Source organism: Capricornis sumatraensis, chromosome 3 (genome assembly GCF_032405125.1).
Source record: "Capricornis sumatraensis isolate serow.1 chromosome 3, serow.2, whole genome shotgun sequence".
NCBI lineage: Eukaryota > Metazoa > Chordata > Mammalia > Artiodactyla > Bovidae > Capricornis > Capricornis sumatraensis.
Window position 1 is genome coordinate 7,354,878 of NC_091071.1, and position 14,611 is coordinate 7,369,488.

General features: G+C 50.0%; 1 protein-coding gene across 6 annotated transcripts in view; it reads left to right on the top strand.

Moving 5' to 3' along the window:
* Positions 1–14,611, top strand: part of CUX1 (cut like homeobox 1) — a 349,582-nt gene that overhangs the window by 175,107 nt on the left and 159,864 nt on the right. The gene's annotated exons all lie outside the window — the stretch shown is intronic.

Below are 14,611 nucleotides of genomic sequence, written 5' to 3' on the forward strand. Positions count from 1 at the left end.
TCAGACCCACAGGCCAGGTGTCCCCCAAGGGCAGCTCCTCTAGGTCAGGTTCTGGGACTCGGTGCCCACTCAAGCACCTCAGATCCATGTGTAAGCAGCTCCATGATTTAGCTTTAAAATGTATTTCCAGGCGTCATGTCCTTGGCTCCTGCTCCTACCAGGCTGGTCTATTTACTGTCCCCGAACATGCCTGTGGTTTCCTGCTTCTGCCCTTTTCCTAAAGTCACAGCCTCCGTTATTATAACCTTTTGCTCTTCCTCACCTATAAAAATCATTTCCATCCTTTAAGACCGAACTAAAAGTTGGCCTCCTTCATTCCTTTTCCACACCACCTCAGCCCGTTGCTAACTTTTTCCTTTTGAGGACCTGCGTCTTCTCCCTGACTGTATAGGCCCTCTTTGCTAGACCAAGCCGGTTGAGGGGGGTGTTTATTCTCAGCTGAAATCCCCTTCTGCTCACCTTCTCCTAGTTCACCAAGTTCTGTGTTTTCGGCTCTGCCCCAGGTTCCTAGTGACCCACGAGAAAAATAAGGCAGCCTCCTCACTTGGAGGGCATCAAAGACACCTGCCGGTTCATGGCCCAGGGTCCCCAACAGGTGAGTGCAGGGCAGGCCAGGCACCCTGAGGACACGACCGGCTCTGGCTGGAGGTCAGCAAAAGTGGCTGTCCTGTCTCGTTTCCAGAGGAACTTCCTTCTCGGCCAGCATGGCCATCTTCGGACTCTTGGGCCTCTCTGCGTGCCTGGTAGTGGGGTGCCTGTGGTGGCGATGGCCAGAGTCATGGCAGGGGGAGATGACGGTGTGTTTTAACTCTCTTCTGCTGACACCCAACAGCCTAGTGGCTGCGGCATCTTCCTGTAGGCCCACTCCATGATGGCTCAATTAGGGGAGCAGTAGGACTGCGGTTCAATATTCAGGCCAGCTTCCTAATTGAAAACACATTTTCTCCTGCAAAGCTGCAGCTGGTTTGGTTCTGCTCATGCAGAAAAGGATATAACCTTGCATAACATAGGAAATGAACGGTTGAGAGAGAAGCCAAATTCAATTTCAGTCAGATACGTTGAGGCTAAGCCCGTGATCTATGGAAGCCAGGGAGCGAGCTGAGCGCACGTGGAGGGGCCGCGCTCAGCAGCCCATTCATCACGGCCGCCCGCCCGGCACTCGCTGCCACCACCGCCACACTGCCCGTGCCATCGCGCCCGCCGCACCCGGGCCGGGGCTGGACCGCTGCCAAGCGCTCCAGAAGTTAACCTCTTAAAGACCCGGAGCTGCTTTCTGTTGAATAAATGTAATTTTGTGGTCAGAAATAAATGCTTGTGATGGAGCTGAAGCTTTGAAAACAACAGCCCACCAAAGCTATTACAAATTGCTGCACACTGGGGAAGTCAACAGCATACATCAAGATTCCGAGGGTACGGCAAATTGATTTCGGCCCAGAGCTCCGCAGCTATTCAATAAAAGTCCTATTAAGCCATTGTATGTAATGAACAATCCAGAGCAAATCTAATATTTTCAGCAGATAATTATTTTTAACATCCTCTCAGTAACCATCGGCAGAGTTTGTGGATGTTTACAGCGTGCACCCGCATGCAACAGGCCCTCCCTTGGCTTCTGCCGGAGGACCCACGTCAGGTGCCCTGGGACGTGGGGCTCCCTGAGGGTGCGGCAGCAGACCCTGCTGTGGAACAAGACCACAGAGGGCTCTGGGCTGGTCTCCCAGGGCCTTGGCACACAGTAGATGCCTGGGAAATGTTTGTTGAAATGAAGTTGAAATGTAGAAAAAGGGAGCTCAAAGAACTCTAGAACAAATTAGTAAAGCAATAACATTGGCAAAGTTGACCCAGAGCCCGAGGCTTTAGCGATCAGAGAGTCACAGGTTTGGAATTCAAGGTCCCACATGACAGAGGGACCAGTACCAGTGCCCACGGGAGCCTCCGACGGGCCCATTGTACTTCGCTGCTCCCTAAGTTGGAGAAACAAGGTCTGTGTCAGGGAGCCTGTACTGAGGGAGCCACCAAAGTGATCTTGTAGCTCAGCCAGGGCCACCTGTGCTCCTGGACTGCTCCTCTGCTGTTTGCGACCATGAGCTCCTGGAGGACAGGGTCTGCTTGTTCATTCTTCCCTTCAGTAAATATTTACTGAACATCTACTCTGTGCCAGATTAGACCTAAACTAGACCCCAGTATGTGGTTTTAGGTAATTACCTCAGATGCGCCTTTCATGGAGCTTAACAGTTGGGCAAGGTCTGTACCCCCACGTGGCACAGTGCTTGGCATGTGCCAGGCGCTCAGGACACGATGGATGAATGGGGACGGATGGATGGGTGGGTGAAGGGATGGGCATGTAGATGGATGCGTAGGTAGGTGGATGGATGGATGAGGATGGGTGGATGAAGGGATGGGCGCATAGATGGATGGCTAGGTGGGTGGATGGGGGGATGGATGAATGGCTGGTTGAATGGATGTATAGATGGAGAGTTAACACCCTTGGCATATAAATGAAAAGCATTCTCTACTGATTGAGAAAAGGCTCAATTCTGTGTGTTCGCAGTCCCGGCCCCATTCAGGACACCGGCAGGCAGCTGTGATATGAGGTAAAAGCCCTGGACCTAGAGCTGTAAGGCCGAGGTTTGAGGCCTGACTCGCCAGTGACCTTGACCTTCATGAAGTCAGTTCATCTCTCTCTTAGTGCCTGTTTTCTCACATAATAAATGTGAAGAAGTGAGGAGAGGTGATTTGAATGAAGATTAGAAGTAGTATTTGTCTGTGAGAATAGACTGACTGTAATAGTTTTTTTTCTCCTGAACTAAATTTATCCAGCTTGCAATATTCAGCCGGATAGTATTTATTTGAATACTGTAGAATTTAAATTATTAGGGTATTTTATTTTCTACAGATCTCCCTTCCCTTGGAAAAACTCAGTCTGGATGTTAATTAGGTTTTACTAAATGCTCCATCAATTTAATGCAGTAATTCCTTAAATGAAACTGACACCGACGACCAGATGGTCAAAAGAAGGACTGCGAACGTATGTGCACGACTCAGGAGGGTTGGTGGGGAGCACAGGGACACTGATCACAGCTGAGAGCCAGAGAGGTTCTGTTGCCCAAAAGTGGAGTAGTCCACATTCCAGATCTTTCAGACTCTGCCCCTGCTCTCTTTGCTAGTAATTATTTGCACAGCATTTTGCTTCTACAAATCACCATCTCCATGATCTCACGAAGCCTTCCCCCACCCCAACCTGCTCTGGGGATATTATCGCCAACCAGAGTGGCTGGGTGGAAGGGCAGGAGTGAGTGTGAGGAGCAGACGGGGTGCTCTGGGGGGAGGTCTGTGCCCCCTGCTTCCAGGCTTTTGACTCTCCTCACCTCTCACCGTCTCCTGGTCCCATCCTGGAATCTGTGGCTCCCTCATGCCCAGCCAGATGCCACCCTCCTGTCACTCCATCCTCAGCACCTCCAGCGAGGGTCCCAGGCTGAAGGAGCCCAGCCTCGAGTGATGTCCAGTCCCTCGCATGTCAGCCCCCTCCAGGCAAGCTTCACAGCTGCCCTCGCTCTGTGAAGCAACAGTTCTGGGGGTGCTGGGCACATGCACGGCTCCTCTTTGCTGCCCCTGGCTTCTCTCCTGTGTGACACCCTGCCTGCCCCCTGCACCCCCCACCCCCCTGCCTCTCTGGTGCCTCCTCTCCAGGGACACGGCTGAGAGTAGCAGAGAAAACCAAACAGACACATCCCAGATTTTGAAAGGAGACAGAGCTGGATTTGAATCCTGACATCATCTTTTACCTGGGTGACCTTGAATGAGTCATTTTAGCTTCTCTGCGCCTCATCCGTATAACGGGAAATCTGTACTACGTAGCAGAGATGTGTGTGTGTGTGTATTTAAAGATCATGGTGTCAAAGCAGGGCTGGTAAAGAGGAAGCTCTGGTTATTGATCACAGACTCCTCCAGTGCCTTCAACCTCTTAAATCCTCCTGGAATGAGCCCCAACCTCCCAAGGCTCTCATGCACACCTGCCCATCCCTGCTTAGGTGATCCTCTTCCTTCTCCTTTAGAGCAACCCTATCACTTCCTGGTTGACAGCCTCTAGGACTCCCAGAACCTTTCAGCATGAGGCTGTGGCCCCAGGCTTCGCCCCTAGGCCGCCCCCTCACCACCTCACACCCCCAACCCTCCCCCCGCCCCCGACACACACACACACACACACACACACAAGCTCTGCTCCAGGCGTAGCAGATCCTGCACTTGTGAGCAGGCCACATTGGTTTTGCACCGGTTCCCTCTGCCTGGAAGCCCTGCCCCTCCCATCACATAGGAAGCTGACCTGAAGTGTGCACGACAGGAGGTGCAGAACAGTATCTGGAACACCCTCCCGTGCGTGTGTCTAAGAGAGACAGTGTGTGTACAGATGCTTCTAAGTGCATAAAATATTTCCGGAAAGATACTCAAGTGAGTCTTTGCCTCCAGGCCAGACAGCTGGATGACAGGTAGGTGAGAATGGGAAGGAAACCTAGTTTCCACGATATGTTTATATTTTTTGGTTTTGTCTCTGTTTTCTTTTTTACTATTAAATGGTTTTTAGTGTACTCACAAACTTGGGCAGCCATCACCAAAATCCAGTTATGGAATGTTTTCATCATTTCAGAAAGAAAGCTCATACCCATTAGCATTCACCCCCCACTCACCCCACCCCCAGTCCCTGGCAACCACTAATTACTTACTCTCTGTCTCTAGATTTAACCATTCTCAGCATTTCATGTAAATGAAATCATTCAGCGTGTGGTCTTTTGTGACTGGCTTCTGTCACTAAGCATGTTTTCAAGATTCACTCATGCTGGAGCCTGTATCAATACTTAATTCCTTTTTATGGCTGTGTAATATTCCATTGTGTGACTGTCACATTTTATCTGTTCATTATCAATTGACAGCTGGTGGAATATTTTCTACCCTTTGGCTATTTTGAATAATGCTGCTAAGAACATTCATATGCAAGTTTCTTCAGAGATAATGATTTTCATCTTTCTTGAATATATACCTAGGAATGGAATAAGTGCAAAATATATTAATAATAACCCTATGTTCAACGTTTTGAGGAGCAGCCTGACTGTTTTCCTGTGGTGTACGTCATTTTCTATTTCTACCAGCAGTATGTGAGGATTCGTTTCTCTACATCCTCTCTAATGCTTATTATCTGTCTTTTTTATTATAGTCATCCTAGTAGGTGTGAAGTGGTATCTCACTGTGGTCTTGGTTTGCATTTCCTGATAACTATTGATGTTGAGTATCTTTTCATGTGCTTACTGGATATTTGTATATCTTCTTTAGAGAAATGTATATTATTTTGTCCATTTTAAAATTCAGTTATTTATCTGTTATTATTGAGTTGTAAGAGGTCTTTATGTATTCTGGATACTAATCCTTTATCAGATATATGATTTGCAAAAACTTTCCCCCATTTTGTTGGGTTGTATTTTCATTTTCTTGAGTGTCCTTTGAAGCACAAAAGTTTTAATTGTAAAACTCAACTTATCCAGTTTTCATTTGTTATTTGTGCTTTTGGCATCATAGCTAAGGTCATGAAGATTTACATCTGTGTTTCCTTTTTAGAGTTTTCGTAGTTTTACCTTTTACATTTTGGCCTTTGATTCACTTTGAGCTAATTTTTGCGTCAGTGTGAGGCGGGGTCCGACTTTGTTCCTTTGCACACGGGTGACTAGTTGTCCCAGCTCTGCTGCTGCTGCTCTTTCGCCCTTGTCACAAGTCATTTGACCAGGGCTTTGTTTCTGGACTCTTAGTTCTAGTCTGTTCTGTATATCTGTCCTTAAGCCAGGGCCTCACGGTCTTAGTTAATGTAGCTTTGTAGTAAGCTGCTATAGTAAGTAAATTGTAGTGAGTCCTCCAACTTTATTTTTCTTTTGGGGTTACTGCATTTGCATATGACTCTTAGGACCAGCTAGTCTTATCCTTCAGTGAAGCCAGCTAGCATTTTGATGGGGATTGCATTGTACCTACAGACCGATTTGGAACTTTTGCCATCTTAACAATAAATTAAACCTCCCAAACCATGAATATTTCTTAATTTCACTTCCATATTGTTTACAGCTGCTGTATAGAAAGACAGTTGATTTTCATATATTGATTTTGCGTGACCTTGCTAAACACCATGTATGTTTTTATACTTAAAATGAATTCTGTTTACTATATACATATCATCTGTTCACAAAATAGTGTTTGAAGTGTCTCAGGTAGGCATTCACTCTTGGGGAAGCCTCTCCTCTAGCCCTGCTGTGGCTTCCCTGTGGTGGGTGGGGGGATGGCCCCCTCCACACTGTGTCCTCTGAGAGGGGAAGTGGAGGCTCTGGCCACAGAGGACAGGCTGGCACACCTCTTGGCACATGTTAGCCACTCCTTAAGTGATTTTATTGACAAAGTGAAGGAATGAGTGAACGAGTAAGATAGGCATCAGCACATCCCACCTCGGAAGTGCTCTGCTGTTCGCAAAGGTTTTCCTGCTGTTAAGCTGTGATCTGCTTTCTGTAACTTCCACCTGTTGTTTATGGTTTCTTGCTCCAGGGAGAGACGAGATAGCTAATCCTTCTTCCTCACAACAGCTCTTCAGACACACGTTGACAGCTGGACTGTCAGATGTACAGGAGAGGGCTTTGTAAACCGTACAGGAAGACCGGCATGCTTGTTGCTCTTTTATCGTCTTTGCTGTGCTCTTGCTATCCTCCGCCACGGGTCTTCTCTGTGCCCCGCCCCCCGCCCCCACCCACTCTTCATGGCACTGTCTCCTGGAATTCTCCAGTCGGTTACTCCTGGGAACTTTGCAGTTGGAGGGATAGTTAAGGACTGTGTCATCAGTTTGTCTAAGGCGCACTTTCATGTCATGGCCCAGGTCTGCACTGCATTGCCTTTATAACCAGACCTGCCCTCTGGGGTTTGTGCCCCCTGCTCTGAGCAGGGTAGGGATTCCCAACAAGTCCTGTTCAGTTCTCTGCAACAGGGAGTACCTCCACTGTGATTCTTCCTCACTGCCCTCTGGGTCTGGGTGCTGGGAGTCATGAAGGAACGTGACCTTGAGCGACAAAGCTGCTGGTGGCAGCTGGGCTCCCACTCCTGTTTCCAGCCTCTCATCTCTCCACATCGCTCCAGAGATGGCCGGAGGGCGTCTCCTCCAGGGTCCTCTCTCATCTCTCTCGGCTATAGCTGGATTGGTATTTGCCAAGCATTAAGTAGACGTATACTTAGAGGAGAATTCCTGGACTCTCAGCTAATGCGATCTCTCAGAAAGTATGCTCCTCTTACGTGGCCAGGTTCAGTTAAAATTAGAACTGGGTATCAGGGCCAAATTATCAACCTGGTGTAAGGTAAATTAAAATAGAAATGTTTTTTATAAAGCAAAAATGCTACATCATTAATCAAGACCAATTAATTTGATTTTAATATTTTTAAATATTTTTAAATGCATATGATAATTAAGAAATCATAAAATATCTAAAGATGTAAAAAAAAAAAATTAGAACTGGGAAGCTGTGGCTCCATCCACATCTGTTTTGGACAGGACCTTGGTCATTCTCCGTTTCCTTCTGGAATTCCACGTGGCTTTTCACATCGTGTTTTGCTCTGGAAAGAATTCTGCACCCAGACATAGAGACAGAACTATTCTTTTGTATCCCTGCAGCTCTTCCTGATCCTCACTGGCCCATAGTCCAGCAACACGCATCAATTTGAAAATTGCACTAATGGTCTGTGTTTATTTCTAAATCATTAGTTTGTACATTCCCAGGGTGTAGCTAGCAGATTGTTCCTGAGTGTGCTGTTGCCACCATGGTGCCTTAAATGTTGTTTAAGAGTCTCTGTCCTTGAGCATTTCTGGCTTGCTGCTGGGCTGGATGGCAGCGGAGGCCAGCCTGTGCTGTAGTGGGAAGAGTGCAGATTTGGGCTTACTCAGGAAGACGTGGATCTTTGCTCAGCTTCTGCATGCTCCCGACCATTCCAGATATTCACATTTCATTTCACAACCACTCAGCAATGCACTAAGCCAATGAAGTGACCCAGGCGTAAACCAAGTAACCCGCCTCCAGATCCTCCAGCCATCAGCACCCAAGTCTGCATTCCTTCAAAGCATACATTCTTTCCCACCCGCAGCCCCCCAGCCACGTGGCCGCCAGTCCCAGTGCTGTGCAGGGATGTCATCCTATCGGAGTAGTGGTTTTGCCTGGGGGCTTGGTTCTGAGCAATTTGGTCAGTTTCTGCATCTGAGAAATGGCGCTGCCCATATGGCAGCCCCCATCACCATTCACAGCACGAGAGTTCTCCCCATTTTGCAGACATAGACCCTGAGGCACAGAGAGGCTGATTTAGGGGCTGCGGCTCAGCCGTGCTTTTCTGGCCATGTACCATCTCCTGGGCCCAGGTGCCTCTGCCCTGCCTACCACCTGTGCCTGGCAAGTTCAAGCAACACCCTGAAAGGATGAGCCATTTCCACTTCAAAATACGCTCCACTGAGCAGTCATCAAGGCCCATCATTCTGTTTCGTATCTTTTTGGTGATCCCTGGGCCCTTGTACCAAGTCCACGCTGTTGTCCATCTTTACAGCTGGCATGACAAGGCACTCTGTGTGTGGCCGTGGGGGTAGCCCAGCTGGGCTATGTCCAGCATCCATAGCAGCCCATTCAGGGTACCCAATGAATAGCATCCTTTTCACTGTGAGCGGAGTGTGCAGCAGTCATGGCCCTGGGACTTAGGCCACCCCGGCAGAGATGCTAGAGTCACCAGCCCACAAGCAGAGCGTAACAGCAGCCACCAAGGCTTCATGCCTCCCTAGTGCTCAGTCCACTTGCTGGCAATGTGCACACATATTTTAAAAAATATTTACAAAAAGCCTGTGAAGAGGTCTTATTTGCTCCCTTTTAGAGATGACTTACCCTGACTGGTTCCTCTCCACTCACAAAGCCCTTCCCTGCTCTGCCCTCCACTGACACCTCCTCCCCAGGGTCCTCTAGTTCTGACTAGGGCAGTTGGCTCCCTGAAACCAGACCAGAGCTTGGCTGTCATAACGCTGCATTTCTTCTTCTTCTTGTTCAGTCGCTCAGTCATGATCGACTCTTTTCAGCCCAATGGACTGCAGCACAACAGACTTCCCTGGCCTTCACCATCGCCTAGAGTTTGCTCAAACTCATGTCCATTGAGTCGGTGATGCCATCCAACCATCTCATCCTCTGTCGTCCCCTTCTCCTCCTGCCTTCAGGCTTTCCCAGCTTCAGGGTCTTTTCCAGTGATTCAGCTCTTCACATCAGGTAGCCAAAGTATTGGAGCTTCAGCTTCAGCATCAATCCTTCCAACGAATATTCCGGGTTGGTTTCCTTTAGGGTGGACTGGTTTGATCTCTTTGCAGTCTGAGGGACTCTCAAAGGTCTTCTCCAGCACCACACTACTTAGACTGAAGTACAGTGGATATTACCAACCTTCTCGAAGCTCTCAACTGTAGAAAACTACCTTCTCTACCCTGATCTTCCAAGGTCCCTGATGTTATGAAAGTCACCAGTGAGCCTCGAGGCATCTCTTGACCGGTGCAGACTTCTCAGACTGGAATCTACCCTTGTTGATGCACAGACATACCCCAGTAGGCCTCCCATGTTAGTCAAGACCTGGGGGCTGGCGGGGGCTTGGTGGGTGTGGGGGGTGGAGGTCAGAAGAGGAAGGTGCTGCTGACCTGCCCTGGGACAGACTGTAGAGTGGGGAGAGGACACTTCCAGAGGTGAGGCATCCTTGCTCAGTGCTGGGAGTGGACAGAAGGAGACTCACCATGAGCTCAGGTGGCACAAGGACCACACGGCTGCAGTGTGCAGGCTTCTCACTGTGGCGGCTTCTCTTGCTGCCAAGCACGACCTTTAGGGCTCTTGGGCACAGTAGCTGTGGCCACGGGCTTAGTTGCTGGGGACATGTGGGATATTCCTGGACCGCAGATGGAACCCGTGTCCCCTGCATTGACAGGCAGACTCTTGACCGCTGGACACTGGACCACCAGGGAAGCCCCACATGTCTTTATTCGGAGATCCCAGTGCAAGAAGTGGCTCCTCTGAGGCTGTCCTGTTCTCACGGCAGAGAGCGAGCACGCAGAGCTGAACCGCACACTCACTCTTAGGTCTTAGACGCAGACAAAGCGTGTGGCACCACCACTTATGTCCCACATGGCCCAGTCTGCCACCCGTGGGCCAGAAAGCCCCCACAAGTCATGTGGCTGTGGGCAGAGACAGGCGATGCCCTCACAGGGAGGGCAGATGTGAGGGGAGCAGTAGCAAACACTCCGCAGGATGCCCCAAGTCCCGTAGTGCAGCTCCGCTGGCTCCCAGAAGGTTGGGTGTTCCCTCACCCCTTCTAAATCTTGGGAGTCTCACCGTCGATTCCCATTAGCTTGGCCTCTAGCCCTGGCCTCTGAGTTCTCGTCCTGCTGGAAGCAAATATTCATCAAGATTTGAAATAAAACCCCTTTCTATAGACCTTTAACTTGAATGTTAATCCTTATTACAGAAAAGCCCAACTCAGCATTATAAAAGTGATGTTGAAAGGATAACTGTTGGATACAGGAAACTCTCAGTAGAATCACAGGGTGGGCATCTGGGTGGGGTGGGGATGAGAAGTTCAACGTAGGAGGCCAGCCGGAGACCACGGAGATGTGTGATGGGAAAGGATGCTCCCCTGCACTGGCTCCAACCAGGTGCCTCTCATCAGAGAAGCAGGTCACCCACCTGCTGACGAGTCACAGCGCTCTCTACATAGTAAGCATTTTCATTGCTTACCTCATTCTGTACCTCAAGCTGTACCCCTTCACCATTTGCTCACTTCTGCAAATAAAACAGTTGACCAATGTAGGTAAATATTTATTCACACAGTAAATATGTATTCAGCACCTACTATGTGCTCGCCGTTAGGAGGAAAGCCTAGCACAGGCTCTCGGAATCCCAGGTCTCCCGACGGAGCCTCGTCTGCGGTCCCGGACCTTCGGGACAATCCCATGTGGTGACGGGAGTGGCCGGCAGCCTGCAGCCCGGAGACAGATCAGCTGAGCCTGGAGGATCAGAGGAACATTCCAAAGAGGCGCCTTCCAGGCTGCGGGGAAACTGCTCATGTATTGAGGGAATAGGGAGTAACCGGGTGTGGCTGGAGTGCAAGGCGAGGCGGATCCCCAGAGCAGAACAGGTTTTACCCAGGGCCTCAGCACCCCCAGAGCTTCTCCAGATCTGTCCAAGCTCCACCAACAGCAGCCCCTCTGTCCTCTACTATTCCTCGCGGTGGCCCTGCATGCGTATGGGTGGTAGACAGCGTCTCTGCCTCAGGCTAGCTTTGCACATTAAGTAGCCAGAATGTCTAACCCAGGACCTGACATCCAATCCGTTCCTAAGACCTCACCACAGACCTCTTCTCGTTCACAAACCTCTTAGCCCTGGTGCCGAGGGGCTTCCACGCTGAGTTCTGGTTCAAAGGTAGGCGCTGAGGGCGTGAGGATGAAGATGACGCTGTCTCTTCCTCTCTCACAACATGATAAGGGGGACAGATGGGGCCCCACTTCCCTGCGCCAGGCACTGAGCACTTCACCCCCCTTGGCTCCCCCACCCACCCAGCCCTGGTCGGTGGGGCTGGCACACAAGGCCGGCCAGCCTGGCTCCAGGAAAACCCGGCACAGGCATCCTTGGGCCAGTGGAGCCTGCACTGAGTCTGGCAGCTCGGCCCAGATCTTCAGGAGGCATAGATGCCAACAGAGGGTGCTCAAGGAAGAGAAAGCATGAAATTGAGAAGTCCCAGGCCACAGCAAGGGGAGGCCCACCCCAGAAAAGATGGAGCTGGGCAAGGGGGAGGACAGACCCAAACTCCGAGCCCAAACGTGTGGCAGGAGTCAAAAGAGTGAGTGAGCAGAGAAAGTCTCAGAATTGCCAGAACCAACAAATCCTTCCAGGTTTGGAAACTTTGGAAGAAGGCTTGGGGGGCTTCATCAAGGAGAAACTCACCCACACGTGGCGCTCCCGCCACCTCTCTTAAGAACCCTCAGCCCAGTTGCCTAATGTGTTAATAAAGCTCAGCGGCCTGGCCTCGTTCTCGCAGGACTGGGTTGAGTGTTCTTGCATCTGTGCAAACAGAGCACAAAGAAGACACAAGTTCAAGGTTCCTGTACTAATTTGCTAGGGCTGCCATAACCAAGAGCCGCAGACTGAGCAGCCTCAACAGCAGACATGTGCTTCTCACAGTCTGGAGGCCGGAGCCAAGGTCAGGGTGTCGGCAGGGCTGGTTCCTTCTGAGGGCCGTGAGGGAGGGTCTGTCCCAGGCCCCTCCCCTGGCTCCTGGTGGTTTGCTGACCATCTCTGGTTTGTAGGTGCCTCGCCCACATCCCTGGCTTCCTGCTCACGTGAGCTTCTCCTGTGTGCATGACGGTCCCTGTGTCCAGATACCCCCTGTTTATAAAGACAAGGTCATGTTGGATTAGGGCCCATCCTAATGACCTCATCTTAACTCGGCCATCTGCAAAGACCCTATTCCCAAATAAAGCCATGTTGATGAGTACTGGGGGTCCGGACTCTCAGGACAGGGGTACGGTGCCATCCATAACAGTCCCAAGTGTGTCATGTAGGGTACTCACCCCTCCCTCACATCCCCACCAACAACCCAGACAGGAGAGAGAAGACAGTGTTCAGGATCCTTCCACATCCCATTCTCTGCCCCCTGTACAGGCAGCCACCTTTGTGGGTTTGGGCCGAATTCCTGGGAAGTGGAGGGTCCTCTCTAGGCAGATCTGGAGCTAAGCAGAGAGGCATCTGTGGGTGTCGAGAGGCGTGGAGAGCAGCCGGGGCCTCTGCCCTGCTTCTGGGGCAGACTCTGATGCCCATGGGCACAGCATGCACAGGAGGTGGCAGAAAGGTCCAGAGTGAAGGGAGAACTCGAGACATCTGGAAAGGCAACTCCGAATATATCCCCCTTTGCTCAAAACACTGATGGAGGCGGTGGTTAGGAACACTTGAAATAATACTGCTAAGGCATTCCCCAAATTATATACTAGACATTGAAAAGACTTTATATGTTCATGAAAGCCCAATACAAAATTTTCCATACAGTTTGATTTTAGCACATACACACACACACTTTTGAAACAGCTTTATTGAGACATAGTTCACATACCATGTAATTCACCCATTTAAACCTGGCATTGACTTGTACCGCATTGACTTTTACTACAGTCGCGATCAATCGTGTGACATTTCATCACCCCAAAAAGAAACCCACACCCCTTAGCCGTCATCCTCCAGATCCCCCGCCCTAGACAACCACTAATCTACTGTCTCTATAGTTTGCCTACATGCCTACTTTTCATTCAGAATTAAAAGGGAACTGCAGACAGAGGAAAGACTTCCACTGGTGAATGGCAGAATTATGGGGTTAATTTTCCTCTTTATTTTTTAATATATTTCTAATTATACAATGAATATGAACTGCTAAGAATCAGACTGGGGGAAGGATTTTATTTTAAAAATAAAGAGAGGACTACCTTGACATTTTTAAGTAGTCCTTGTAGATTATTTGGAAAACATGCCCAAATCACCACCTTGTTTTATCAGGGGAGAAAGTGGGTCTGAGTCCTCAGCGACTGCCTTCATGTAGGCATTTTGCAGCATGACTTGGTAGAAGTTGGAAGTGCATGCACGGTACTTTTTTTCCGCTGCCTTGGATTCCCCGAGACCTGCCCTGCTCCCTCTCCCACAAACCTTGTGTCCCCCTCCCCAGGGTCTTCCCCAGGGTCTTTAATCAGGTGACCTCTGTCAGCCCTTAACAAATTGTCGGTTGGCTCAGGTGAGAGGCCCTGTAATTATGCCACATCCTTTTGCCTCTTTAATAATGTTGGAGACAGAGTATAATTCTGTGAGGGGACAGAGGAATATATAATTTAGTGTCCTTTTCCTGAGCCAGCGTGAACTCCGTGCATGTAGCATCTTGCACGCTTCAGGGGTAAAAAGTGATCTGTTGTCTGAGCGAACGTGTTTGGGGAGCAAAATACGTACTGAGTCCAGCCAGCCGCTGGAGCCTCTGTGGATGTGTGTCCAGCGTGCTGGGGACGGATCACCGTTCTCTGATGAATGGACTTTTCACCAGAGGGAAACCAGCTCAGCTAGGTTGGTTCGTGAGACACACTGATCCTGGCCACTGAGGCAGGAACTCACTGTTGCCTAAGTTTGAAACCCAGACACTGTCCTTAACACTCCTGGATCCTCTGAGTCTCACATCAGCTCAGCTGGACCTGGGCTCTCTGCTCGGCCTCTTTCCCGCAGTCCCCACTGCCGCTGCCCTGCACGTTCTCACTGGGGCAGAGGCAGCAACCTGGTGGGAATGGTCGCCTCCTTCCCGCCCCTCCTGGCCTTCTTCCACTCTGACTCAGGTCCAGATTGTGCACCGACCCCCTCACCTGGCCAGTCTCACACTCCGCCCCCAGCAGCCCCACATTCCCTGGGGTGTTATAGCCCCATCCAAGTTTCTTCATCTGGATGCTATGGACAGAATACAGGTGGACACATGAGTGTCCTACAAGTAGAGCGTGTAACCGTGTGTGTTTCTAGGAGGAGGGTCT